Source organism: Schistocerca gregaria, chromosome 3 (genome assembly GCF_023897955.1).
Source record: "Schistocerca gregaria isolate iqSchGreg1 chromosome 3, iqSchGreg1.2, whole genome shotgun sequence".
Lineage (NCBI taxonomy): Eukaryota > Metazoa > Arthropoda > Insecta > Orthoptera > Acrididae > Schistocerca > Schistocerca gregaria.
The window spans coordinates 154483788-154511542 of NC_064922.1; positions in this window are offsets into that span (position 1 = coordinate 154483788).

The window sequence follows — 27755 nt, forward strand, 5'->3', positions numbered from 1 at the left end:
TCGAGGAGGACCTCCACACGGTGACCATAGCCACGATATTCGCATCGTGAAAAGGCATCTGGGGACTGCATTATTGACTCGCGATGCGGTTTTTGTGTTCCATCTTCGACTGGAGGATTCATGGAATACAGTAAACTGTAAATTGCGCATCGGAAGCAATTAACTTGACTCCGAGGAGGAACTCCACACGGTGACCATAACCACAATATTCGAATCGTGAGAAGTCATCTCGGGACATCATTATTGACTCATGACGCATTCTGAGTGTTCCATCGTCGACTGGAGGATTCAAGGAATACAGTAAACTGTACATTGCGCATGGGAAGAAATTAACTTGACTCCGAGGAGGATCTTCACACGGTGACCATAGCTATGATATTCTTATCGTGAAAAGTCATCGGGGGACTGCATAATGTACTCGCGTCGCATTTGTGTGTTCCATCGTCAACTGGAGGATTCAAGGTATACAGTAAACTGTATATTGGGCATCGGAAACAATTAACTTGACTCTGAGGATGACCTCCTCACCTTGACCATAGCCAAGAAATTCGCATAGTGAAAAGACATCTGGGGACTGCATTATTGACTCTCGAGGCATTTTCAGTGTTCCATTGTCGACTGGTGGATTCAAGGAATACAGTAAACTATAAATTGCGCATCCGAAGCAATTAACTTGACTCCGAGGAGGAACCTCCACACGTTTACCATAGCCACGATATTCGCATCGTGAAAAGTCATCTGGGGAATGCATTAATGACTCATGACGCATTTTGTGTGTTCCATCGTCGACTGGAGGATTCAAGGAAAACAGTAAACTGTAAATTGCGCATCGGAAACAATTAACTTGACACCGAGAAGGACCTCCACACGTTTACCATAGCCACGACATTCGCATCGTGAAAAGTCATCTGGGGAATGCATTATTGACTCTCGACGCATTTTGTGTGTTCCATCGTCGACTGGAAGTTTCAAGGAATACTGTAAACTGTAAATTGCGCATCGGAAGAAATTAACTTGACTCCGAGGAGGACCTCCACACGGTTACCATAGCTACGACATTCGCATCGTGAAGAGTCATCTGGGGAATGCATTATTGACTCGCGACGCATTTTGTGTGTTCCTACTTGGACTGGACGACTCAGGGAATACAGTAAACTGTAAATTGCGCATCGGAAGCAATTAACTTGACTCCGAGGAGAACCTCCACACTTTGATCATAGCCACAATATTCTCATCGTGAAAAGTCTTCTGGAGACTGAATTAATGACACGCGACACATTTTGTGTGTTCCATCGTCGACTGGAGGACTCAAGATATACAGTAAACTGTAAATTGCGCATTGGAAGAAATTAACTTGATTCCGAGGACGTCCGCCACACGTTTACCATTAGCCACGATATTCGCATCGTGAAAAGTCATCTGGGGACTGCATTATTGACTCGTGACGCATTTTGTGTATTGTATCGTCGACTGGTGGAGTCAAGGAATACAGTAAACTGTAAATTGCGCATCGGAAGCAATTAACTTGACTCAAAGGAGGACGTCCACACGTGACCGAAGCAACGATATTCGCATAGTGAAAAGTCATCTGGGGACTGCATTATTGACTCGCGACGCATTTGGAGTGTTCCATCGTTGACTGGAGGATTCAAGGAATACAGTAAACTGTAAATTGCGCATCGGAAGAAATTAACTTGCCTCCGAGGAGGACCTACACACGGTTACCATAGCCACGATATTGGCATGGTGAAAAGTCATCTGGGGACTGCATTAAAGTCTCGCGACGCTTTTCGTGTGTTCTATCGTCGACTGGAGGATTCAAGGAATACAGCAAACTGTAAATTGCGCATGGGAAGCAATTAACTTGTCTGCGAGGAGGTCCTCCACACATTGACCATAGCCACGATATTCGCATCGTGAAAAGTCATCTGGAGACTGCATTGTTGACTCGCGACGCATTTTGAGTGTTCCATCGTCGACTGGAGGATTCAAGGAATAAAGTAAACAGTAAATTGCGCATCGGAAGCAATTAACTTGACTCCGAGGAGGAACTCCACACGGTTTCCATAGACACGACATTCGCATCGTGAAAAGTCATCTGGGGAATGCATTATTGACTCGCGACGCATATTGTATGTTCCATCGTCGACTGGAGAATTCAAGGAATATAGTAAACTGTAAATTCCGCATCGGAAGCAATTAACTTGACTCCGATGACGACGTCAACACGGTTACCATAGCCACGTCATTCGCGTCGTCAGAAGTCATCTGGGGACTGCATTATTGACTCGCGACGCAATTTGTATGTCCCATCGTCGGTTGGAGTATTCAAGGAATACAGTAAACTGTAAACTGCGCATCGGAAGGAATTAACTTGACCCCGAGGAGGACCTTCACACGGTTACCATAGTTACGATATTCGCATCGTAAAAAGTTATCTGGGGACTGCGTTATTGAATCGCGAAGCGTTTTGTGTGTTCCATCGTCAACTGGAGGATTCATGGAATACAGTAAACTGTAAATTGCGCATCGGAAGCAATTAACTTTTGTCTGAGGAGGACATCCACACGATGACCATAGCCACGATATTCGCATCGTGAAAAGTCATCTGCGGACTGCATTATTGACTCGCGACGCATTTTGTGTGCTCCTTCGTCGACTGGAGGATTCAAGGAATACACTAAACTGAAAATGCGCATCGGAAGCATTTAACTTGACTCCGAGGAGGACCTCCACACGGTTACAATAGCCAAGATATTCGCATCGTGGAAAGTCATCTGGGGACAGCATTATTGACACGCGACGCATTTTGTGTGTTCCATCGTCGACTGCAGGATTCAAGGAATACAGTAAATTGTAAATTGCGCATCGTTAGCTATTAACTTGACTCCAAGGAGGACCTCCACACGTAACCGTACCCACGATATTCGCATAGCGAAAAGTCATCTGGGGACAGCATTATTGACTTGCGACGCAATTTGTATGTCCCATCGTCGGTTGGAGTATTCAAGGAATACAGTAAACTGTAAACTGCGCATCGGAAGGAATTAACTTGCCTCTGAGGAGGACCTTCACACGGTTACCATAGTTACGATATTCGCATCGTGAAAAGTTATCTGGGGACTGCATTATTGAATCGCGTTGCTTTTTGTGTGTTCCATCATCATCTGGAGGATTCAAGGAATACAGTAAACTGTAAATTGCGCATGGGAAGCAATTAACTTGATTCCATAGAGTAAATCCACATGATGACCATTGCCACGATATTCGCATCGGGAAAAGTCATCTGCAGACTGCATTATTGACTCGCGACGCATTTTGTGTGCTCCATCGTTGACTGGAGGATTCAAGGAATACAGTAAACTGAAAATGCACATCGGAAGCATTTAACTTGACTCCGAGGAGGACCTCCACACGGTTACAATAGCCAAGATATTCGCATCGTGGAAAGTCATCTGGGGACTGCATTATTGACACGCGACGCATTTTGTGTGTTCCATAGTCGACTGCAGGATTCAAGGAATGCAGTAAATAGTAAATTGCGCATCGGAAGCTATTAACTTGACTCCAAGGAGAACCTCCACACGGTGATCATAGCCTCAATATTCACAACATGAAAAGTCATCTGGGGACTTAATGAATGACTCACGACGCATTTTGTCTGTTCCATCTCCGACTGGACGACTCAAGGAATACAGTAAACTGTAAATTGCGCATCGGAAGCCATTAAGATAACTCCGAGGCGGACCGCCACACGTTTACCATAGCCACGATATTCGCATCGTGAAAAGTCATCTGGGGACTGCATTATTGACTCGCGACTCATTTTGTGTGTTCTATCGTCGACTGGTAGATTCAAGGAATACAGTAAACTGTCAATTGCGCATCGGAAGCAATTACTTGACTCGAAGGAGGACCTCCACACGTGACCGTACCCACGATATTCACATAGCGAAAAGTCATCTGGGGACTGCATTATTGACTCGCGACGCAATTTGTATGTCCCACCGTCGGTTGGAGTATTCAAGGAATACAGTAAACTGAAAATGCGCATCGGAAGCTATTAACTTGACTCCAAGGAGAACCTCCACACGGTGATCATAGCCTCAATATTCACATTGTGAAAAGTCATCTGGGGACTTAATTAATGACTCGCGACGCATTTTGTCTGCTCCATCGCCGACTGGAGGACTCAAGGAATACAGTAAACTGTAAATTGCGCATCGGAAGCCATTAGCATGACTCCGAGGAGGACCGCCAGATGTTTACCATAGCCACGATATTCGCATTGTGAAAAGTCATCTGGGGACTGCATTGTTGACTCGCGACGCATTTTGAGTGCTCCACCGTCGATTGGAGGATTCAAGAAATACAGTTAACTGTAAATTGCGTATCGGAAGCAATCAACTTAACTCTGAGGAGGACTTCAACATGATGACCATAGCCACGATATCCGCATCGTGAAAAGTCATCTGGGGACTGCATTATTGACTCGCGACGCATTTTATGTGTTCCATCGTCGACTGGATGATTCAAGGAATACAGTAAACTGTAAATTGCGCATCGGAAACAATTAACTTCACTCCGAGGAGGACCTCCACACGGTGACCACAGCCACCATGTTCGGATCGTGAAAAGCCATCTGGGGACTGCATTGTTGAATCGCGATGGGTTTTGTGTGTTCCGTCGTCAACTGGAGGATTAAAATAATAAAGTAAACTGAAAATTGCGTATCGGAAGCAATTAACTTGCCTCCGAGGAGGACCTTCATACGGTTACCATAGCCACGATATTGACATCGTGAAATGTCATCTGGTGTCTGCATTATTGACTCGCAACGCTTTTTGTGTGTTCTATCTTGACTGGAGGATTCAAGGAATACAGCAAACTGTAAATTGCGCATCGGAAGCAATTAACTTGACTGCAAGGAGGACCTCCACACATTGACCATAGCCACGACATTCGCATCGTGAAAAGACGTCTGGGGACTGCATTGTTAATTCGCAACGCATTTTGAGAGTTCCATCGTCGACTGGAGGTTTCAAGGAATACAGTAAACTGTAAATTGCGCATCGGAAGCAATTAACTTGTGTCTGAGGAGGACTTCCACACAATGACCATAGCCACGATGTTCGCATCGTGAAAAGTCATCTGGGGACTGCATTATTGACTCGCGACGCATTTTGTGTGTACCATCGTCGACTGGAGGATTCAAGGAATAAAGTAAACTGTAAATTGCGCATCAGAAGCAATTAACTTGACTCCGAGGAGGACCTCCACATGGTTACCATAGACACGATATTCCCATCGTGAAAAGTCATCTGAAAAATGCATTATTGACTCGCTACGCATATTATATGTTCCATGGTCGACTGGAGGATTCAAGTAATACAGTAAACTGTAGATAGCGCATCGGAAGCAATTATTTTGACTCCGAATAGGACCTCCACACAGTGACCATAGCCACCATATTCGGATCATGAAAAGCATTCTGGGGACTGCATTATTGAATCGCAATGCGTTTTGTGTGTTACATCGTCAACTGGACGATTCAAATAATACAGTAAACTGTAAACTGCGCATCGGAAGCCATTAACTTGAGTCCGAGGAGGACCTCCACAAGGTGATCAAAGCCACGATATTCACATCGTGAAAAGTCATCTAGGGAATGCATTAATGACTCATGACGCATTTTGTGTGTTCCATCGTCGACTGGAGGTCTCAAGGAAAACAGCAAACTGTAAATTGCGCATCGGAAGCAATTAACTTGACACCGAGAAGGACCTCCACACGTTTCCCATAGCCATGATATTCGCATCGTGAAAAGTCATCTGGGGAATGCATTAGTTTCTCGCGACGCATTTTGTTTGTTCTATCGGCGACTGGAGGATTCAAGGAATACAGTAAACTGTAAATTGCGCGTCGGAAGCAATTAACTTGACTCCGAAGTGTACCTCCACACGATGACCATAGCCACGATATTCACATCGTGAATAGTCATCTAATGACTTCATTATTGACTCGCGACGCATTTTGTGTGTTCCATCGTCGACTGTAGGTTTCAAGGAATTCAGTAAACTGTAAATTGCGCATCCGAAGCAATTAACTTTTGTCTGAGGAGGACATCCACACGATGACCATAGCCACGATATTCGCATCGTGAAAAGTCATCTGGGGACTGCATTATTGACTCGCGACGGATTTTGTGTCTTCCATCGTCGACTGGAGGATTCAAGGAATAAAGTAAACTGTAAATTGCCCATCGGAAGCAATTAACTTGACTCTGAGGAGGACCTCCACTCGGTTACCATAGACACGATATTCGCATCTTGAAAAGTCATCTGGGGAATGCATTAGTGACTCGCGACGCATATTGTATGTTCCATCGTCGACTGGAGGATTCAAGGAATACAGAAAACTGTAAATTGCGCATCGGAAGCAATTAACTTGACTCCAAGGAGGACCTCCACACATGACCGTAGCAACGATATTCGAATAGTGAAAAGTCATCTGGGGGCTGCATTTTTGACTCGCGACGCATTTTGAGTGTTCCATCGTTGACTGGATTATTCAAGGAATACAGTAACTGTAAATTGCGCATCGGAAGAAATTAACTTGCCTCCGAGGAGGACCTACACACGGTTACCATAGATACGATATTGGCATGGTGAAAAGTCATCTGGCTACTGCATTATTGTCTCGCGACGCTTTTTGAGTGTTCGATCGTCGACTGGACGATTCAAGGAATACAGTAAACTGTAAATTGCGCATGGGAAGCAATTAACTTGTCTGCGAGGAGGTCCTCCACACATTGACCATAGCCACGGTATTCGCATCGTGAAAAGTCATCTGGAGACTGCATTGTTGACTCGCGACGCATTTTGAGTGTTCCATCGACGACTGGAGGATTCAAGGAATACAGTAAACTGTAAATTGCGCATCGGAAGCAATTAACTTGTGTCTGAGGACGACTTCCACACGATGACCATTCCACGATATTTACATCGTGAAAAGTCATCTGAGGAAGGCATTATTGACTCGCGACGCATTTTGTGTGTTCCATCGTCGACTTGAGGATTCAAGGAATACAGTAAACTGTAAATTGCGCATAGGAAGCAATTAACTTGATTCCATAGAGTAACTCCACATGATGACTATTGCCACGATATTCGCATCGTGAAAAGTCATCTGCGACTGCATTATTGACTCGCGACGCATTTTGTGTGTTCCATCGTCGACTTGAGGATTCAAGGAATAAAGTCAACAGTAAATTGCGCATCGGAAGCAATTAACTTGACTCCGAAGAGGAACTCCACACGGTTTCCATAGACACGAAATTCGCATCGTGAAAAGTCATCTGCGGACTGCATTATTGACTCGCGACGCATTTTGTGTGCTCCATCGTCGACTAGAGGATTCAAGGAATACAGTGAACTGAAAATTGCGCATCGGAAGCCATTAAGATGAATCCGAGGAGGACCGCCACACGTTTACCATAGCCACGATATTCGCATCATAAAAAGTCATCTGGGGACTGCATTATTGACTCGCGACTCATTTTGTGTGTTCTATCGTCGACTGGTGGATTCAAGGAATACAGTAAATTGTAAATTGCGCATCGGAAGCAATTACTTGACTCCAAGGAGGACCTCCACACGTGACCGTACCCACGATATTCGCATAGTGAAAAGTCATCTGGGGACTGCATAATTGACTCGCGACGCATTTTGAGTGTTCATTCGTTGACTGGAGGATTCAAGGAATACATTAAACTGTAAATTGCGCGTCGGAAGCAATCAACTTGACCCCGAGGAGTACCTAAACACGATAACCCTAGGCACGATATTCACATCGTGAAAAGTCATCTGGGGACTGCATTGTTGACTCGCGACGCATTTTTAGTGTTCCATCGTCAACCGGAGGATTCAAGAAATACAGTAAACTGTAAATTGCGCATAGGAAGCAATTAACTTGAGTCTGAGGAGGACTTCCACACGATGACCATAGCCACGATAATCGCATCGTGAAAAGTCGTCTGGGGACTGCATTATTGACTCGCGACGCATTTTGTGTGCTCCATCGTCGACTGGAGGATTCAAGGAATACAGTAAACTGTAAATTGTGCATCGGTAGCAATTAACTTGACTCTGAGCAGGACGTCCACTCGGTTACCATAGACACGATGTTCGCGTCGTGAAAAGTCATCTGGGGAATGCATTATTGACTCGCGATGCATATTGTATGTTCCATCGTCGACTGGACGACTCAGGGAATACAGCAAACTGTAAATTGCGCATCGGAAGCAATTAACTTGACTCCGAGGAGAACCTCCACACGGTGATCATAGCCATAATATTCACATCGTTAAAAGTCATCTGGGGACTGAATTAATGACTCGCGACGCATTTTTTGTGTTCCATCGTCGACTGGAGGACACAAGATATACAGTAAACTGTAAATTGCGCATTGGAAGCAATTAACTTGACTCCGAGGACGTCCGCCACACGTTTACCATAGCCACGATATTCGCATCGTGAAAAGTCATCTGGGGACTGCATTATTGACTCGCGACGCATTTTGAGTGTTCTATCGTTGACTGGAGGATTCAAGGAATACAGTAAACTGTAAATTGCGCATGGGAAGCAATTAACTTGTCTGCGAGGAGGTCCTCCACACATTGACCATAGCCACGGTATTCGCATCGTGAAAAGTCATCTGGGGAATGCATTATTGACTCGCGACGCATTTTGTGTGTTCCATCGTCGACTTGAGGATTCAAGGAATAAAGTCAAAAGTAAATTGCGCATCGGAAGCAATTAACTTGACTCCGAAGAGGAACTCCACACAGTTTCCATAGACACGACATTCGCATCGTGAAAAGTCATCTGGGGAATGCATTATTGACTCGCGACGCATATTGTATGTTCCATCGTCGACTGGAGGATTCAAGGAATACAGTAAACTGTAAATTCACCATGGGAAGCAATTAACTTGACTCCGAGGAGGACGTCAACACGGTTACCATAGCCACGTTATTCGCGTCGTCAGAAGTCATCTGGGGACTGCATTATTGAATCGCGATGCGTTTTGTGTGTTCCATCGTCGACTGGTGGATTCAAGGAATACAGTAAACTGTAAATTGCGCATCGGAAGCAATTACTTGACTCCAAGGAGGACCTCCACACGTGACCGTACCCACGATATTTACATAGTGAAAAGTCATTTGGGGACTGCATAATTGACTCGCGACGCATTTTGAGTGTTCATTCGTTGACTGGAGGATTCAAGGAATACATTAAACTGTAAATTGCGCGTCGGAAGCAATCAACTTGACTCCGAGGAGTACCTACACACGATAACCCTAGGAACGATATTCACATCGTGAAAAGTCATCTGGGGACTGCATTGTTGACTCGCGACGCATATTTAGTGTTCCTTCGTCAACTGGAGGATTCAAGAAATACAGTAAACTGTAAATTGCGCATAGGAAGCAATTAACTTGAGTCTGAGGAGGACTTCCACACGATGACCATAGCCACGATAATCGCATCGTGAAAAGTCGTCTGGGGACTGCATTATTGACTCGCGACGCATTTTGTGTGCTCCATCGTCGACTGGAGGATTCAAGGAATACAGTAAACTGTAAATTGCGCATCGGAAGCAATTAACTTGCCTCCGAGGGGGACCTACACACGGTTACCATAGCCACGATGTTGGCATCGTGAAAAGTCATCTGGGGACTGCATTATTGACTCCCGACGCATTATGTGTGTTCTATCGTCGACTGGAGGATTCAAGGAGTACAGCTAACTGTAAATTGCGCATCGCAAGCAACTATCTTGACTGTGAGGAGAACCTCCACACTTTGACCATAGCCACGACAATCGCATCGTGAAAAGGCATCTGGGGACTGCATTTTTGCCTCGCGACGCATTTTGTGTGTTCCATCGTCGACTGGAGGATTCAATGAATACAGTAAACTGTAAATTGCGCATCGGAAGCAATTAACTTGTCTCCGAGGAAGAGCTCCACACATTGACCATAGCCACTTTATTCGCATCGTGAAAAGTCATCTGGGGACTACATTATTAAATCGCGATGCGTTTTGTTTGTTCCTTCGTCAACCGGAGTATTCAAGGAATACAGTAAACTGTAAATTGGCATCAGAAGCAATTTACTTTACTCCAAAGAGTAACTCCACACGATGAATATAGCCACGATATTCGCATTGTGAAAAGTCATCTGCTGACTCCATAATTGACTCGCAACGCATTTTGTGTGCTCCATCGTCGACTGGACGATTCAAGAAACACAGTAAACTGTAAATTGCGCATCGGAAGCAATTAACTTGCCTCCGAGGGGGACCTACACACGGTTACCATAGCCACGATGTTGGCATCGTGAAAAGTCATCTGGGGACTGCATTATTGACTCCCGACGCATTATGTGTGTTCTATCGTCGACTGGAGGATTCAAGGAATACAGTAAACTGTAAATTGCGCATCGGATGCAATTAACTTGAGTGCGAGGAAGTCCCCAACATGGTGAACATAGCCACGATATTCGCATCATGAAAAGTCATCTGGGGACTGCATTGTTTACTTGCGACGCATTTTGAGTGTTCCATCGTCCACTGGAGGATTCAATGAATACAGTAAAATGTAAATTGCGCATCGTAAGCAATCAACTTGACCAAGAAGAGTACCTCCACACGATGACCATAGCAATGATATTAGCATCGTGAAAAGTCATGTGGGGAATGCATTATTGACTCGCGACGCATTTTGTGTGCTCCATCGTCGACTGGAGGACTCAAGGAATACAGTAAACTGTAAACTGCGTATCGGAAGCAATTAACTTGACTGCAAGGAGGACCTCCACACGTGACCTTAGCCACGATATTCGCATAGTGAAAAGTCATCTATGGACTGAATTATTGACTCGCGACGCATTTTGAGTGTACCATCGTTGACTGGAGGATTCAAGGAATACATTAAAGTGCAAATTGTGTATCGGAAGCAATCAACTTGACTCCGAGAAATACCTCCACACGTTGACCATAGCCACGACATTCGCATCGTGAAAAGTCATCTGGGGACTGCATTGTTTACTTGCGACACATTTTAAGTGTTCTATCGTCGACTGGAGGGTTCAATGAATACAGTAAAATGTACATTGCGCATCGGAAGCAATTAACTTGTGTCTGAGGAGGACTTCCACACGATGACCATAGCCACGATATTCGCATTGTGGAAAGTCATCTGGGGACTGCATTATTGATTCGCGACACATTTTGTGTGTTCCTTCGTTGACTGGAGGATTCAAGGAATAAACTAAACTGTAAATTGCGCATCGGAAGCAATTAACTTGACTCCGAGGAGGACCTCCACACGGTTATCAGAGACACGATATTCGCATCGTGAAAAGTCATCTGGAGAATGCATTATTGACTCGCGACGCATATTGTATGTTCCATCGTCGACTGGAGGATACAAGGAATACAGTAAACTGTAAATTGCGGATCGGAAGCAATTAACTTGGTTCCGAGGAAGACCCCCACACGGTTACCATAGCCACGATAGTCGCATCGTGAAAAGTCATCTCGGGACTACATTGTTGACTCGCGACGCATTTTGAGTGTTCCATCGTCGACTGGAGGATTCAAGGAATACAGTAAACTGGAATTGCGCATCGGCAGCAATTAAATTGCGTCTGAGGAGTACTTCCACCCGATGACCATAGCCACGATATTCGCATCGTGAAAAGTCTTCTGGAGAATGCATTATTGACTCGCGACGCATATTGTATGTTCCATCTTCGACTGGAGGATACAAGGAATACACTTAACTGTAAATTGCGCATCGGAAGCAATCAACTTGACCCAGAGGAGTACCTCCACACGATGACCATAGCCACGATATTAGCATCGTGAAAAGTCATCTGGGGAATGCATTATTGATTCGCGACGCATTTTGTGTGTTCTATCGTCGACTGGAGGATTCACGGAATACAGTAAACTGTAAGTTGCGCATCGGAAGCAATCAACTTGACTCAGAGGAGTACCTCCACACGTTTACCATAGCCACGATATACTCATCATGAAAAGTCATCTGGGGACAGCATTATTGACTCGCGACGCATTTTGTGTGTTTTATCGTCGACTGGAGGATTCAAAGGAATACAGTAAACTGTAAATTGCGCAGAGGAAGCAATTAACATGACTACAAGGATGACCTCCAGACGTGACCTTAGCCAACATATACGCATAGTGAAAAGTCATCTGGGAACTGCATTATTGACTCGCGACTCATTTTGAGTGTTCCATCGTTGACTGGAGGATTCAAGGAATACATTAAACTGTAAATTGCGCATCGGAAGCAATCAACCTGCCTCCGAGGAGTATCTCAACACGATGACCGTAGACACGATATTCGCATCCTGAAAAGTCATCTGGGGACTGAATTATTGACTCACGACGCATTTTGTGTGATCCATCGTCGGCTGGAGGATTCAAGGAATAAAGTGAACTGTAAATTGCGCATCGGAAGCAAATTAACTTGACTCCGAGGAGGAGCTCCACACATTGACCGTAGCCACGATATTCGCATAGTGAAAAGTTATTTGGAGACTGAATTATTGACTCGCGACGCATTTTGTATGCTCCATCGCCGACTGGAGGATTCAAGGATACAGTAAACTGTAAATGTGCATCGGAAGCAATTAACTTGACTCCGAGGAAGACCCCCACACGGTTACCATAGCCACGATAGTCGCATCGTGAAAAGTCATCTGGGGACAGCATTATTGACACGTGACACATTTTGTTTGTTTCATCGTCGACTGGAGGATACAAGGAATACAGTAAACTGTAAATTGCGCGTCGGATGCTATTAACTTGACTGCGAGGATTACCTCAACACAGTGAACATAGCCGCAATATTCGCATCGTGAAAAGTCATCTGGGACCACATTATTGACTCGCGACGCATTTTGTGTGTTCCATCGTGGATTGGACGATTCAGCGAATACAGTAAACTGTAAATAGCGCATAGGAAGCAATTAACTTGACTCCGAGAGGACCTCCAAACGGTGACTATAGCCACGACATTTGCATCGTGAAAAGTCATCTGGGGAATGCATTATTGACTCGCGACGCATTTTGTGTGTTCCATCGTCGACTGGAGGTTTCAAGGAATACTGTAAACTGTAAATTGCGCATCGGAAGACATTAACTTGCCTCCGAGGAGGACCTACACACGGTTACCACAGCCACAATATTCACATCGTGAAAAGTCATCTGGGGACTGCATTGTTGACTCGCGACGAATTTTGAGTGCTCCATCGTCGACTGGAGGATTCAAGGAATACAGTAAACTGTAAATTGCGCTTCGGAAGCAATTAATTTTTCTCTGAGGAGGACTTCCACACGATGACCATAGCCACGATATTCGCATCGTGAAAAGTCATCTGGGGACTGCATTATTGACTCGCGACGCATTTTGTGTGTTCCATCGTCGACTGGAGGATTCAAGGAATAAAGTAAACTGTAAATTGCGCATCGGAAGCAATTAACTTGACTCTGAGGAAGACCTCCACTCGGTTACCATAGACACGATATTCGCATCGTGAAAAGTCATCTGGGGAATGCATTATTGACTCGCGACGCATATTGAATGTTCCATCGTCGACTGGAGGATTCAAGGAATACAGTAAACTGTAAATTGCGGATCGGAAGCAATTAACTTGACTCCGAGGAAGACCCCCACTCGGTTACCATAGCCACGATAGTCGCATCGTGAAAAGTCATCTGGGGACTACATTGTTGTCTCGCGACGCATTTTGAGTGTTCCATCGTCGACTGGAGGATTCAAGGAATACAGTAAACTGTAAATTGCGCATCGGCAGCAATTAACCTGCGTCTGAGGAGTACTTCCACCCGATGACCATAGCCACGATATTCGCATCGTGAGAAGTCTTCTGGAGAATGCATTATTGACTCGCGACGCATATTGTATGTTCCATCTTCGACTGGAGGATACAAGGAATACACTTAACTGTAAATTGTGCATCGGAGGCAATTAACGACTCCGAGGAGGACCCCCACACGGTTAACATAGCCACGATAGTCGCATCGTGAAAAGTCATCTGGGGACTGCAATATTGACACGCAACAAATTTTGTTTGTTCCATCGTCGACTGGAGGATACAAGGAATACAGTAAACCGTAAATTGCGCGTCGGATGCTATTAACTTGACTGCGAGGAGGACCTCAACACAGTGAACATAGCCACAATATTCGCATCATGAAAAGTCATCGGTGGAATACATTATTGACTCGCGACGCATTTTGTGTGTTCCATCGTGGATTGGAGGATTCAGCGAATACAGTAAACTGTAATTGCGCATCGGAAGCAAGTAAGTTGACTCCGAGGAGGACCTCCAAACAGTGACCATAGTTACGATATTCGCATCGGGAATAGTCATCTGGGGACTGCATTATTGACTCTCGACGCATTTTGTGTGTTCCATCGTCGACTGGAGGTTTCAAGGAATACTGTAAACTGTAAATTGCGCATCGGAAGAAATTAACTTGCCTCCGAGGAGGACCTACACACGGTTACCACAGCCACAATATTCGCATCGTTAAAAGTCATCTGGGGAATGCATTGTTGACTCGCGACGCATTTTGAGTGTTCCATCGTCGACTGGAGGATTCAAGGAATACAGTAAACTGTAAATTGCGCATCGGAAGCAATTAACTTTTGTCTGAGGAGGACTTCCACACGATGACCATAGCCACGATATTCGCATCGTGAAAAGTCATCTGGGGACTGGCTTATTGACTCGCGACGCATTTTGTGTGTTCCATCGTCGACTGGATGATTCAAGGAATAAAGTAAACTGTAAATTGCGCATCGGAAGCAATTAACTTGACTCTGAGGAGGACCTCCACTCGGTTACCATAGACACGATATTCGCATCGTGAAAAGTCATCTGGGGAATGCATTATTGACTCGCGACGCATATTGAATGTTCCATCGTCGACTGGAGGATTCAAGGAATACAGTAAACTGTAAATTGCGCATCTGAAGCAATTAACTCGACTCCGAGGAGGACCTCCACATGGTTACCATAGCCACGACATTCGCATCGTGAAAAGTAATCTATGGACTGAATTATTGACTCGCGACGCATTTTGTGTGTTCCATCGTGGATTGGACGATTCAGCGAATACAGTAAACTGTAAATAGCGCATCGGAAGCAATTAACTTGACTCCGAGGAGGACCTCCAAACGGTGACTATAGCCACGACATTTGCATCGTGAAAAGTCATCTGGGGAATGCATTATTGACTCGCGACGCATTTTGTGTGTTCCATCGTCGACTGGTGGTTTCAAGGAATACTGTTAACTGTAAATTGCGCATCGGAAGAAATTAACTTGCCTCCGAGGAGGACCTACACACGGTTACCAGAGCCACAATATTCGCATCGTGAAAAGTCATCTGGGGACTGCATTGTTGACTCGCGACGCATTTTGAGTGTTCCATCGTCGACTGGAGGATTCAAGGAATACAGTAAACTGTAAATTGCGCGTCGGACGCTATTAACTTGACTGCGAGGAGGACCTCAACACAGTGAACATAGCCGCAATATTCGCATCGTGAAAAGTCATCTGGGACTACATTATTGACTCGCGACGCATTTTGTGTGTTCCATCGTGGATTGGAGGATTCAGCGAATACAGTAAACTGTAAATAGCGCATCGGAAGCAATTAACTTGACTCCGAGAGGACCTAAAAACGGTGACTATAGCCACGACATTTGCATCGTGAAAAGTCATCTGGGGAATGCATTATTGACTCGCGACGCATTTTGTGTGTTCCATCGTCGACTGGAAGTTTCAAGGAATACTGTAAACTGTAAATTGCGCATCGGAAGAAATTAACTTGCCTCCGAGGAGGACCTACACACGGTTACCACAGCCACAATATTCGCATCGTGAAAAGTCATCTGGGGACTGCATTGTTGACTCGCGACGCATTTTGAGTGTTCCATCGTCGACTGGAGGATTCAAGGAATACAGTAAACTGTAAATTGCGCTTCGGAAGCAATTAACCTTTGTCTGAGGAGGACTTCCACACGATGACCATAGCCACGATATTCGCATCGTGAAAGGTCATCTGGGGACTGCATTATTGACTCGCGACGCATTTTGTGTGTTCCATCGTCGACTGGAGGATTCAAGGAATAAAGTAAACTGTAAATTGCGCATCGGAAGCAATTAACTTGACTCTGAGGAAGACCTCCACTCGGTTACCATAGACACGATATTCGCATCGTGAAAAGTCATCTGGGGAATGCATTATTGACTCGCGACGTATATTGAATGTTCCATCGTCGACTGGAGGATTCAAGGAATACAGTAAACTTTAAATTGCGGATCGGAAGCAATTAACTTGACTCTGAGGAAGACCCCCACTCGGTTACCATAGCCACGATAGTCGCATCGTGAAAAGTCGTCTGGGGACTACATTTTGTCTCGCGACGCAATTTGAGTGTTCCATCGTCGACTGGAGGATTCAAGGAATACAGTAAACTGTAAATTGCGCATCGGCAGCAATTAATTTGCGTCTGAGGAGTACTTCCACCCGATTACCATAGCCACGATATTCGCATCGTGGAAAGTCTTCTGGAGAATGCATTATTGACTCGCGACGCATATTGTATGTTCCATCTTCGACTGGAGGATACAAGGAATACAGTTAACTGTAAATTGCGCATCGGAAGCAATTAACGACTCCGAGGAGGACCCCCACACGGTTAACATAGCCACGATAGTAGCATCGTGAAAAGTCATCTGGGGACTGCATTATTGACACGCAACAAATTTTGTTTGTTCCATCGTCGACTGGAGGATACAAGGAATACAGTAAACCGTAAATTGCGCGTCGGATGCTATTAACTTGACTGCGAGGAGGACCTCAACACAGTGAACATAGCCACAATATTCGCATCATGAAAAGTCATCGGTGGAAAACATTATTGACTCGCGACGCATTTTGTGTGTTCCATCGTGGATTGGAGGATTCAGCGAATACAGTAAACTGTAATTGCGCATCGGAAGCAAGTAAGTTGACTCCGAGGAGGACCTCCAAACGGTGACCATAGTTACGATATTCGCATCGTGAAAAGTCATCTGGGGACTGCATTATTGACTCGCGACGCATTTTGTGTGTTCCATCGTCGACTGGAGGTTTCAAGGAATACTGTAAACTGTAAATTGCGCATCGGAAGAAATTAACTTGCCTCCGAGGAGGACCTACACACGGTTACCACAGCCACAATATTCGCATCGTGAAAAGTCATCTGGGGACTGCATTGTTGACTCGCGACGCATTTTGAGTGTTCCATCGTCGACTGGAGGATTCAAGGAATACAGTAAACTGTAAATTGCGCATCGGAAGCAATTAACTTGACTCTGAGGAGGACCTCCACTCGGTTACCATAGACACGATATTCGCATCGTGAAAAGTCATCTGGGGAATGCATTATTGACTCGCGACGCATATTGAATGTTCCATCGTCGACTGGAGGATTCAAGGAATACAGTAAACTGTAAATTGCGCATCGGAAGCAATTAACTTGACTCCGAGGAGGACCTCCACATGGTTACCATAGCCACGACATTCGCATCGTGAAAAGTCATCTATGGACTGAATTATTGACTCGCGACGCATTTTGTGTGTTTCATCGTGGATTGGACGATTCAGCGAATACAGCAAACTGTAAATAGCGCATCGGAAGCAAGTAACTTGACTCCGAGGAGGACCTCCAAACGGTGACTATAGCCACGACATTTGCATCGTGAAAAGTCATCTGGGGAATGCATTATTGACTCGCGACGCATTTTGTGTGTTCAATCGTCGACTGGAGGTTTCAAGGAATACTGTAAACTGTAAATTGCGCATCGGAAGAAATTAACTTGCCTCCGAGGAGGACCTACACACGGTTACCACAGCCACAATATTCGCATCGTGAAAAGTCATCTGGGGACTGCATTGTTGACTCGCGACGCATTTTGAGTGTTCCATCGTCGACTGGAGGACTCAAGGAATACAGTAAACTGTAAATTGCGCATCGGCAGCAATTAACTTGCGTCTGAGGAGTACTTCCACCCGATGACGATAGCCACGATATTCGCATCGTGAAAAGTCTTCTGGAGAATGCATTATTGACTCGCGACGCATATTGTATGTTCCATCTTCGACTGGAGGATACAAGGAATACACTTAACTGTAAATTGTGCATCGGAGGCAATTAACGACTCCGAGGAGGACCCCCACACGGTTAACATAGCCACGATAGTCGCATCGTGAAAAGTCATCTGGGGACTGCAATATTGACACGCAACAAATTTTGTTTGTTCCATCGTCGACTGGAGGATACAAGGAATACAGTAAACCGTAAATTGCGCGTCGGATGCTATTAACTTGACTGCGAGGAGGACCTCAACACAGTGAACATAGCCACAATATTCGCATCATGAAAAGTCATCGGTGGAATACATTATTGACTCGCGACGCATTTTGTGTGTTCCATCGTGGATTGGAGGATTCAGCGAATACAGTAAACTGTAATTGCGCATCGGAAGCAAGTAAGTTGACTCCGAGGAGGACCTCCAAACAGTGACCATAGTTACGATATTCGCATCGGGAATAGTCATCTGGGGACTGCATTATTGACTCTCGACGCATTTTGTGTGTTCCATCGTCGACTGGAGGTTTCAAGGAATACTGTAAACTGTAAATTGCGCATCGGAAGAAATTAACTTGCCTCCGAGGAGGACCTACACACGGTTACCACAGCCACAATATTCGCATCGTGAAAAGTCATCTGGGGACTGCATTGTTGACTCGCGACGCATTTTGAGTGTTCCATCGTCGACTGGAGGATTCAAGGAATACAGTAAACTGTAAATTGCGCATCGGAAGCAATTAAGCAATTAACTTTTGTCTGAGGAGGACTTCCACACGATGACCATAGCCACGATATTCGCATCGTGAAAAGTCATTGGGGACTGGCTTATTGACTCGCGACGCATTTTGTGTGTTCCATCGTCGACTGGATGATTCAAGGAATAAAGTAAACTGTAAATTGCGCATCGGAAGCAATTAACTTGACTCTGAGGAGGACCTCCACTCGGTTACCATAGACACGATATTCGCATCGTGAAAAGTCATCTGGGGAATGCATTATTGACTCGCGACGCATATTGAATGTTCCATCGTCGACTGGAGGATTCAAGGAATACAGTAAACTGTAAATTGCGCATCGGAAGCAATTAACTCGACTCCGAGGAGGACCTCCACATGGTTACCATAGCCACGACATTCGCATCGTGAAAAGTAATCTATGGACTGAATTATTGACTCGCGACGCATTTTGTGTGTTCCATCGTGGATTGGACGATTCAGCGAATACAGTAAACTGTAAATAGCGCATCGGAAGCAATTAACTTGACTCCGAGGAGCACCTCCAAACGGTGACTATAGCCACGACATTTGCATCGTGAAAAGTCATCTGGGGAATGCATTATTGACTCGCGACGCATTTTGTGTGTTCCATCGTCGACTGGTGGTTTCAAGGAATACTGTTAACTGTAAATTGCGCATCGGAAGAAATTAACTTGCCTCCGAGGAGGACCTACACACGGTTACCAGAGCCACAATATTCGCATCGTGAAAAGTCATCTGGGGACTGCATTGTTGACTCGCGACGCATTTTGAGTGTTCCATCGTCGACTGGAGGATTCAAGGAATACAGTAAACTGTAAATTGCGCGTCGGACGCTATTAACTTGACTGCGAGGAGGACCTCAACACAGTGAACATAGCCGCAATATTCGCATCGTGAAAAGTCATCTGGGACTACATTATTGACTCGCGACGCATTTTGTGTGTTCCATCGTGGATTGGACGATTCAGCGAATACAGTAAACTGTAAATAGCGCATCGGAAGCAATTAACTTGACTCCGAGAGGACCTCCAAACGGTGACTATAGCCACGACATTTGCATCGTGAAAAGTCATCTGGGGAATGCATTATTGACTCGCGACGCATTTTGTGTGTTCCATCGTCGACTGGAAGTTTCAAGGAATACTGTAAACTGTAAATTGCGCATCGGAAGAAATTAACTTGCCTCCGAGGAGGACCTACACACGGTTACCACAGCCACAATATTCGCATCGTGAAAAGTCATCTGGGGACTGCATTGTTGACTCGCGACGCATTTTGAGTGTTCCATCGTCGACTGGAGGATTCAAGGAATACAGTAAACTGTAAATTGCGCTTCGGAAGCAATTAACCTTTGTCTGAGGAGGACTTCCACACGATGACCATAGCCACGATATTCGCATCGTGAAAGGTCATCTGGGGACTGCATTATTGACTCGCGACGCATTTTGTGTGTTCCATCGTCGACTGGAGGATTCAAGGAATAAAGTAAACTGTAAATTGCGCATCGGAAGCAATTAACTTGACTCTGAGGAAGACCTCCACTCGGTTACCATAGACACGATATTCGCATCGTGAAAAGTCATCTGGGGAATGCATTATTGACTCGCGACGTATATTGAATGTTCCATCGTCGACTGGAGGATTCAAGGAATACAGTAAACTTTAAATTGCGGATCGGAAGCAATTAACTTGACTCTGAGGAAGACCCCCACTCGGTTACCATAGCCACGATAGTCGCATCGTGAAAAGTCGTCTGGGGAATACATTGTTGTCTCGCGACGCAATTTGAGTGTTCCATCGTCGACTGGAGGATTCAAGGAATACAGTAAACTGTAAATTGCGCATCGGCAGCAATTAATTTGCGTCTGAGGAGTACTTCCACCCGATTACCATAGCCACGATATTCGCATCGTGAAAAGTCTTCTGGAGAATGCATTATTGACTCGCGACGCATATTGTATGTTCCATCTTCGACTGGAGGATACAAGGAATACAGTTAACTGTAAATTGCGCATCGGAAGCAATTAACGACTCCGAGGAGGACCCCCACACGGTTAACATAGCCACGATAGTCGCATCGTGAAAAGTCATCTGGGGACTGCATTATTGACACGCAACAAATTTTGTTTGTTTCATCGTCGACTGGAGGATACAAGGAATACAGTAAACCGTAAATTGCGCGTCGGATGCTATTAACTTGACTGCGAGGAGGACCTCAACACAGTGAACATAGCCACAATATTCGCATCATGAAAAGTCATCGGTGGAATACATTATTGACTCGCGACGCATTTTGTGTGTTCCATCGTGGATTGGAGGATTCAGCGAATACAGTAAACTGTAATTGCGCATCGGAAGCAAGTAAGTTGACTCCGAGGAGGACCTCCAAACGGTGACCATAGTTACGATATTCGCATCGTGAAAAGTCATCTGGGGACTGCATTATTGACTCGCGACGCATTTTGTGTGTTCCATCGTCGACTAGAGGTTTCAAGGAATACTGTAAACTGTAAATTGCGCATCGGAAGAAATTAACTTGCCTCCGAGGCGGACCTACACACGGTTACCACAGCCACAATATTCGCATCGTGAAAAGTCATCTGGGGACTGCATTGTTGACTCGCGACGCATTTTGAGTGTTCCATCGTCGACTGGAGGATTCAAGGAATACAGTAAACTGTAAATTGCGCATCGGAAGCAATTAACTTTTGTCTGAGGAGGACTTCCACACGATGACCATAGCCACGATATTCGCATCGTGAAAAGTCATCTGGGGACTGGCTTATTGACTCGCGACGCATTTTGTGTGTTCCATCGTCGACTGGATGATTCAAGGAACAAAGTAAACTGTAAATTGCGCATCGGAAGCAATTAACTTGACTCTGAGGAGGACCTCCACTCGGTTACCATAGACACGATATTCGCATCGTGAAAAGTCATCTGGGGAATGCATTATTGACTCGCGACGCATATTGAATGTTCCATCGTCGACTGGAGGATTCAAGGAATACAGTAAACTGTAAATTGCGCATCGGAAGCAATTAACTTGACTCCGAGGAGGACCTCCACATGGTTACCATAGCCACGACATTCGCATCGTGAAAAGTCATCTATGGACTGAATTATTGACTCGCGACGCATTTTGTGTGTTTCATCGTGGATTGGACGATTCAGCGAATACAGCAAACTGTAAATAGCGCATCGGAAGCAAGTAACTTGACTCCGAGGAGGACCTCCAAACGGTGACTATAGCCACGACATTTGCATCGTGAAAAGTCATCTGGGGAATGCATTATTGACTCGCGACGCATTTTGTGTGTTCAATCGTCGACTGGAGGTTTCAAGGAATACTGTAAACTGTAAATTGCGCATCGGAAGAAATTAACTTGCCTCCGAGGAGGACCTACACACGGTTACCACAGCCACAATATTCGCATCGTGAAAAGTCATCTGGGGACTGCATTGTTGACTCGCGACGCATTTTGAGTGTTCCATCGTCGACTGGAGGACTCAAGGAATACAGTAAACTGTAAATTGCGCATCGGCAGCAATTAACTTGCGTCTGAGGAGTACTTCCACCCGATGACGATAGCCACGATATTCGCATCGTGAAAAGTCTTCTGGAGAATGCATTATTGACTCGCGACGCATATTGTATGTTCCATCTTCGACTGGAGGATACAAGGAATACACTTAACTGTAAATTGCGCATCGGAAGCAATTAACGCCTCCGAGGAGGACCCCCACACGGTTAACATAGCCACGATAGTCGCATCGTGAAAAGTCATCTGGGGACTGCATTATTGACACGCAACAAATTTTGTTTGTTTCATCGTCGACTGGAGGATACAAGGAATACAGTAAACCGTAAATTGCGCGTCGGATGCTATTAACTTGACTGCGAGGATTACCTCAACACAGTGAACATAGCCGCAATATTCGCATCGTGAAAAGTCATCTGGGACTACATTATTGACTCGCGAATTATTTTGTGTGTTCCATCGTGGATTGGACGATTCAGCGAATAAAGTAAACTGTAAATAGCGCATCGGAAGCAATTAACATGACTCCGAGGAGGACCTCCAAACGGTGACTATAGCCACGACATTTGCATCGTGAAAAGTCATCTGGGGAATGCATTATTGACCCGCGACGCATTTTGTGTGTTTCATCGTCGACTGGAGGTTTCAAGGAATACTGTAAACTGTAAATTGCGCATCGGAGGAAATTAACTTGAGTCCGAGGAGGACCTACACACGGTTACCACAGCCACAATATTCGCATCGTGAAAAGTCATCTGGGGACTGCTTTGTTGACTCGCGACGCATTTTGAGTGTTCCATCGTCGACTGGAGGATTCAAGGAATACAGTAAACTGTAAATTGCGCTTCGGAAGCAATTAACTTTTGTCTGAGGAAGACTTCCACACGATGACCATAGCCACGATATTCGCATCGTGAAAAGTCATCTGGGGACTGCATTATTGACTCGCGACGCATTTTGTGTGTTCCATCGTCGACTGGAGGATTCAAGGAATAAAGTAAACTGTAAATTGCGCATCGGAAGCAATTAACTTGACTCTGAGGAAGACCTCCACTCGGTTACCATAGACACGATATTTGCATCGTGAAAAGTCATCTGGGGAATGCATTATTGACTCGCGACGCATATTGAATGTTCCATCGTCGACTGGAGGATTCAAGGAATACAGTAAACTGTAAATTGCGGATCGGAAGCAATTAACTTGACTCCGAGGAAGACCCCCACTCGGTTACCATAGCCACGATAGTCGCATCGTGAAAAGTCATCTGGGGACTACATTGTTGTCTTGCGACGCATTTTGAGTGTTCCATCGTCGACTGGAGGATTCAAGGAATACAGTAAACTGTAAATTGCGCATCGGCAGCAATTAACTTGCGTCTGAGGAGTACTTCCACCCGATGACCATAGCCACGATATTCGCATCGTGAAAAGTCTTCTGGAGAATGCATTATTGACTCGCGACGCATATTGTATGTTCCATCTTCGACTGGAGGATACAAGGAATACACTTAACTGTAAATTGCGCATCGGAAGCAATTAACGACTCCGAGGAGGACCCCCACACGGTTAACATAGCCACGATAGTCGCATCGTGAAAAGTCATCTGGGGACTGCATTATTGACACGCAACAAATTTTGTTTGTTTCACCGTCGACTGGAGGATACAAGGAATACAGTAAACCGTAAATTGCGCGTCGGCTGCTATTAACTTGACTGCGAGGAGGACCTCAACACAGTGAACATAGCCGCAATATTCGCATCGTGAAAAGTCATCTGGGACTACATTATTGACTCGCGATGCATTTTGTGTGTTCCATAGTGGATTGCACGATTCAGCGAATAAAGTAAACTGTAAATAGCGCATTGGAAGCAATTAACTTGACTCCGAGGAGGACCTCCAAACGGTGACTATAGCCACGACATTTGCATCGTGAAAAGTCATCTGGGGAATGCATTATTGACTCGCGACGCATTTTGTGTGTTCCATCGTCGACTGGAGGTTTCAAGGAATACTGTAAACTGTAAATTGCGCATCGGAAGAAATTAACTTGCCTCCGAGGAGGACCTACACACGGTTACCACAGCCACAATATTTGCATCGTGAAAAGTCATCTGGGGACTGCATTGTTGACTCGCGACGCATTTTGAGTGTTCCATCGTCGACTGGAGGATTCAAGGAATACAGTAAACTGTAAATAGCGCTTCGGAAGCAATTAACTTTTGTCTGAGGAGGACTTCCACACGATGACCATAGCCACGATATTCGCATCGTGAAAAGTCATCTGGGGACTGCATTATTGACTCGCGACGCATTTTGTGTGTTCCATCGTCGACTGGAGGATTCAAGGAATAAAGTAATCTGTAAATTGCGCATCGGAAGCAATTAACTTGACTCTGAGGAAGACCTCCGCTCGGTTACCAGAGACACGATATTCGATCGTGAAAAGTCATCTGGGGAATGCATTATTGACTCGGGACGCATATTGAATGTTCCATCGTCGACTGGAGGATTCAAGGAATACAGTAAACTGTAAATTGCGGATCGGAAGCAATTAACTTGACTCCGAGGAAGACCCCCACTCGCTTACCATAGCCACGATAGTCGCATCGTGAAAAGTCATCTGGGGACTACATTGTTGTCTCGCGACGCATTTTGAGTGTTCCATCGTCGACTGGAGGATTCAAGGAATACAGTAAACTGTAAATTGCGCATCGGCAGCAATTAACTTGCGTCTGAGGAGTACTTCCACCCGATGACCATAGCCACGATATTCGCATCGTGAGAAGTCTTCTGGAGAATGCATTATTGACTCGCGACGCATATTGTATGTTCCATCTTCGACTGGAGGATACAAGGAATACACTTAACTGTAAATTGCGCATCGGAAGCAATTAACGACTCCGAGGAGGACCCCCACACGGTTAACATAGCCACGATAGTCGCATCGTGAAAAGTCATCTGGGGACTGCATTATTGACACGCAACAAATTTCGTTTGTTTCATCGTCGACTGGAGGATACAAGGAATACAGTAAACCGTAAATTGCGCGTCGGATGCTATTAACTTGACTGCGAGGAGGACCTCAACACAGTGAACATAGCTGCAATATTCGCATCGTGAAAAGTCGTCTGGGACTACATTATTGACTCGCGACGCATTTTGTGTGTTCCATAGTGGATTGCACGATTCAGCGAATAAAGTAAACTGTAAATAGCGCATTGGAAGCAATTAACTTGACTCCGAGGAGGACCTCCAAACGGTGACTATAGCCACGACATTTGCATCGTGAAAAGTCATCTGGGGAATGCATTATTGACTCGCGACGCGTTTTGTGTGTTCCATCGTCGACTGGAGGTTTCAAGGAATACTGTAAACTGTAAATTGCGCATCGGAAGAAATTAACTTGCCTCCGAGGAGGACCTACACACAGTTACCACAGCCACAATCATCGCATCGTGAAAAGTCATCTGGGGACTGCATTGTTGACTCGCGACGCATTTTGAGTGTTCCATCGTCGACTGGAGGATTCAAGGAATACAGTAAACCGTAAATTGCGCGTCGGATGCTATTAACTTGACTGCGAGGAGGACCTCAACACAGTGAACATAGCCACAATATTCGCATCATGAAAAGTCATCGGTGGAATACATTATTGACTCGCGACGCATTTTGTGTGTTCCATCGTGGATTGGAGGATTCAGCGAATACAGTAAACTGTAATTGCGCATCGGAAGCAAGTAAGTTGACTCCGAGGAGGACCTCCAAACGGTGACCATAGTTACGATATTCGCATCGTGAAAAGTCATCTGGGGACTGCATTATTGACTCGCGACGCATTTTGTGTGTTCCATCGTCGACTAGAGGTTTCAAGGAATACTGTAAACTGTAAATTGCGCATCGGAAGAAATTAACTTGCCTCCGAGGAGGACCTACACACGGTTACCACAGCCACAATATTCGCATCGTGAAAAGTCATCTGGGGACTGCATTGTTGACTCGCGACGCATTTTGAGTGTTCCATCGTCGACTGGAGGATTCAAGGAATAAAGTAAACTGTAAATTGCGCATCGGAAGCAATTAACTTGACTCTGAGGAGGACCTCCACTCGGTTACCATAACACAATATTCGCACCGTGAAAAGTCATCTGGGGAATGCATTATTGACTCGCGACGCATATTGAATGTTCCATCGTCGACTGGAGGATTCAAGGAATACAGTAAACTGTAAATTGCGCATCGGAAGCAATTAACTTGACTCCGAGGAGGACCTCCACATGGTTACCATAGCCACGACATTCGCATCGTGAAAAGTCATCTATGGACTGAATTATAGACTCGCGACGCATTTTGCGTGTTTCATCGTGGATTGGACGATTCAGCGAATACAGCAATCTGTAAATAGCGCATCGGAAGCAAGTAACTTGACTCCGAGGAGGACCTCCAAACGGTGACTATAGCCACGACATTTGCATCGTGAAAAGTCATCTGGGGAATGCATTATTGACTCGCGACGCATTTTGTGTGTTCAATCGTCGACTGGAGGTTTCAAGGAATACTGTAAACTGTAAATTGCGCATCGGAAGAAATTAACTTGCCTCCGAGGAGGACCTACACACGGTTACCACAGCCACAATATTCGCATCGTGAAAAGTCATCTGGGGACTGCATTGTTGACTCGCGACGCATTTTGAGTCTTCCATCGTCGACTGGAGGATTCAAGGAATACAGTAAACTGTAAATTGCGCTTCGGAAGCAATTAACTTTTGTCTGAGGAGGACTTCCACACGATGACCATAGCCACGATATTCGCATCGTGAAAAGTCATCTGGGGACTGCATTATTGACTCGCGACGCATTTTGTGTGTTCCATCGTCGACTGGAGGATTCAAGGAATAAAGTAAACAGTAAATTGCGCATCGGAAGCAATTAACTTGACTCTGAGGAAGACCTCCACTCGGTTACCATAGACACGATATTCGCATCGTGAAAAGTCATCTGGGGAATGCATTATTGACTCGCGACGCATATTGAATGTTCCATCGTCGACTGGAGGATTCAAGGAATACAGTAAACTGTAAATTGCGGATCGGAAGCAATTAACTTGACTCCGAGGAAGACCCCCACTCGGTTACCATAGCCACGATAGTCGCATCGTGAAAAGTCATCTGGGGACTACATTGTTGTCTCGCGACGCA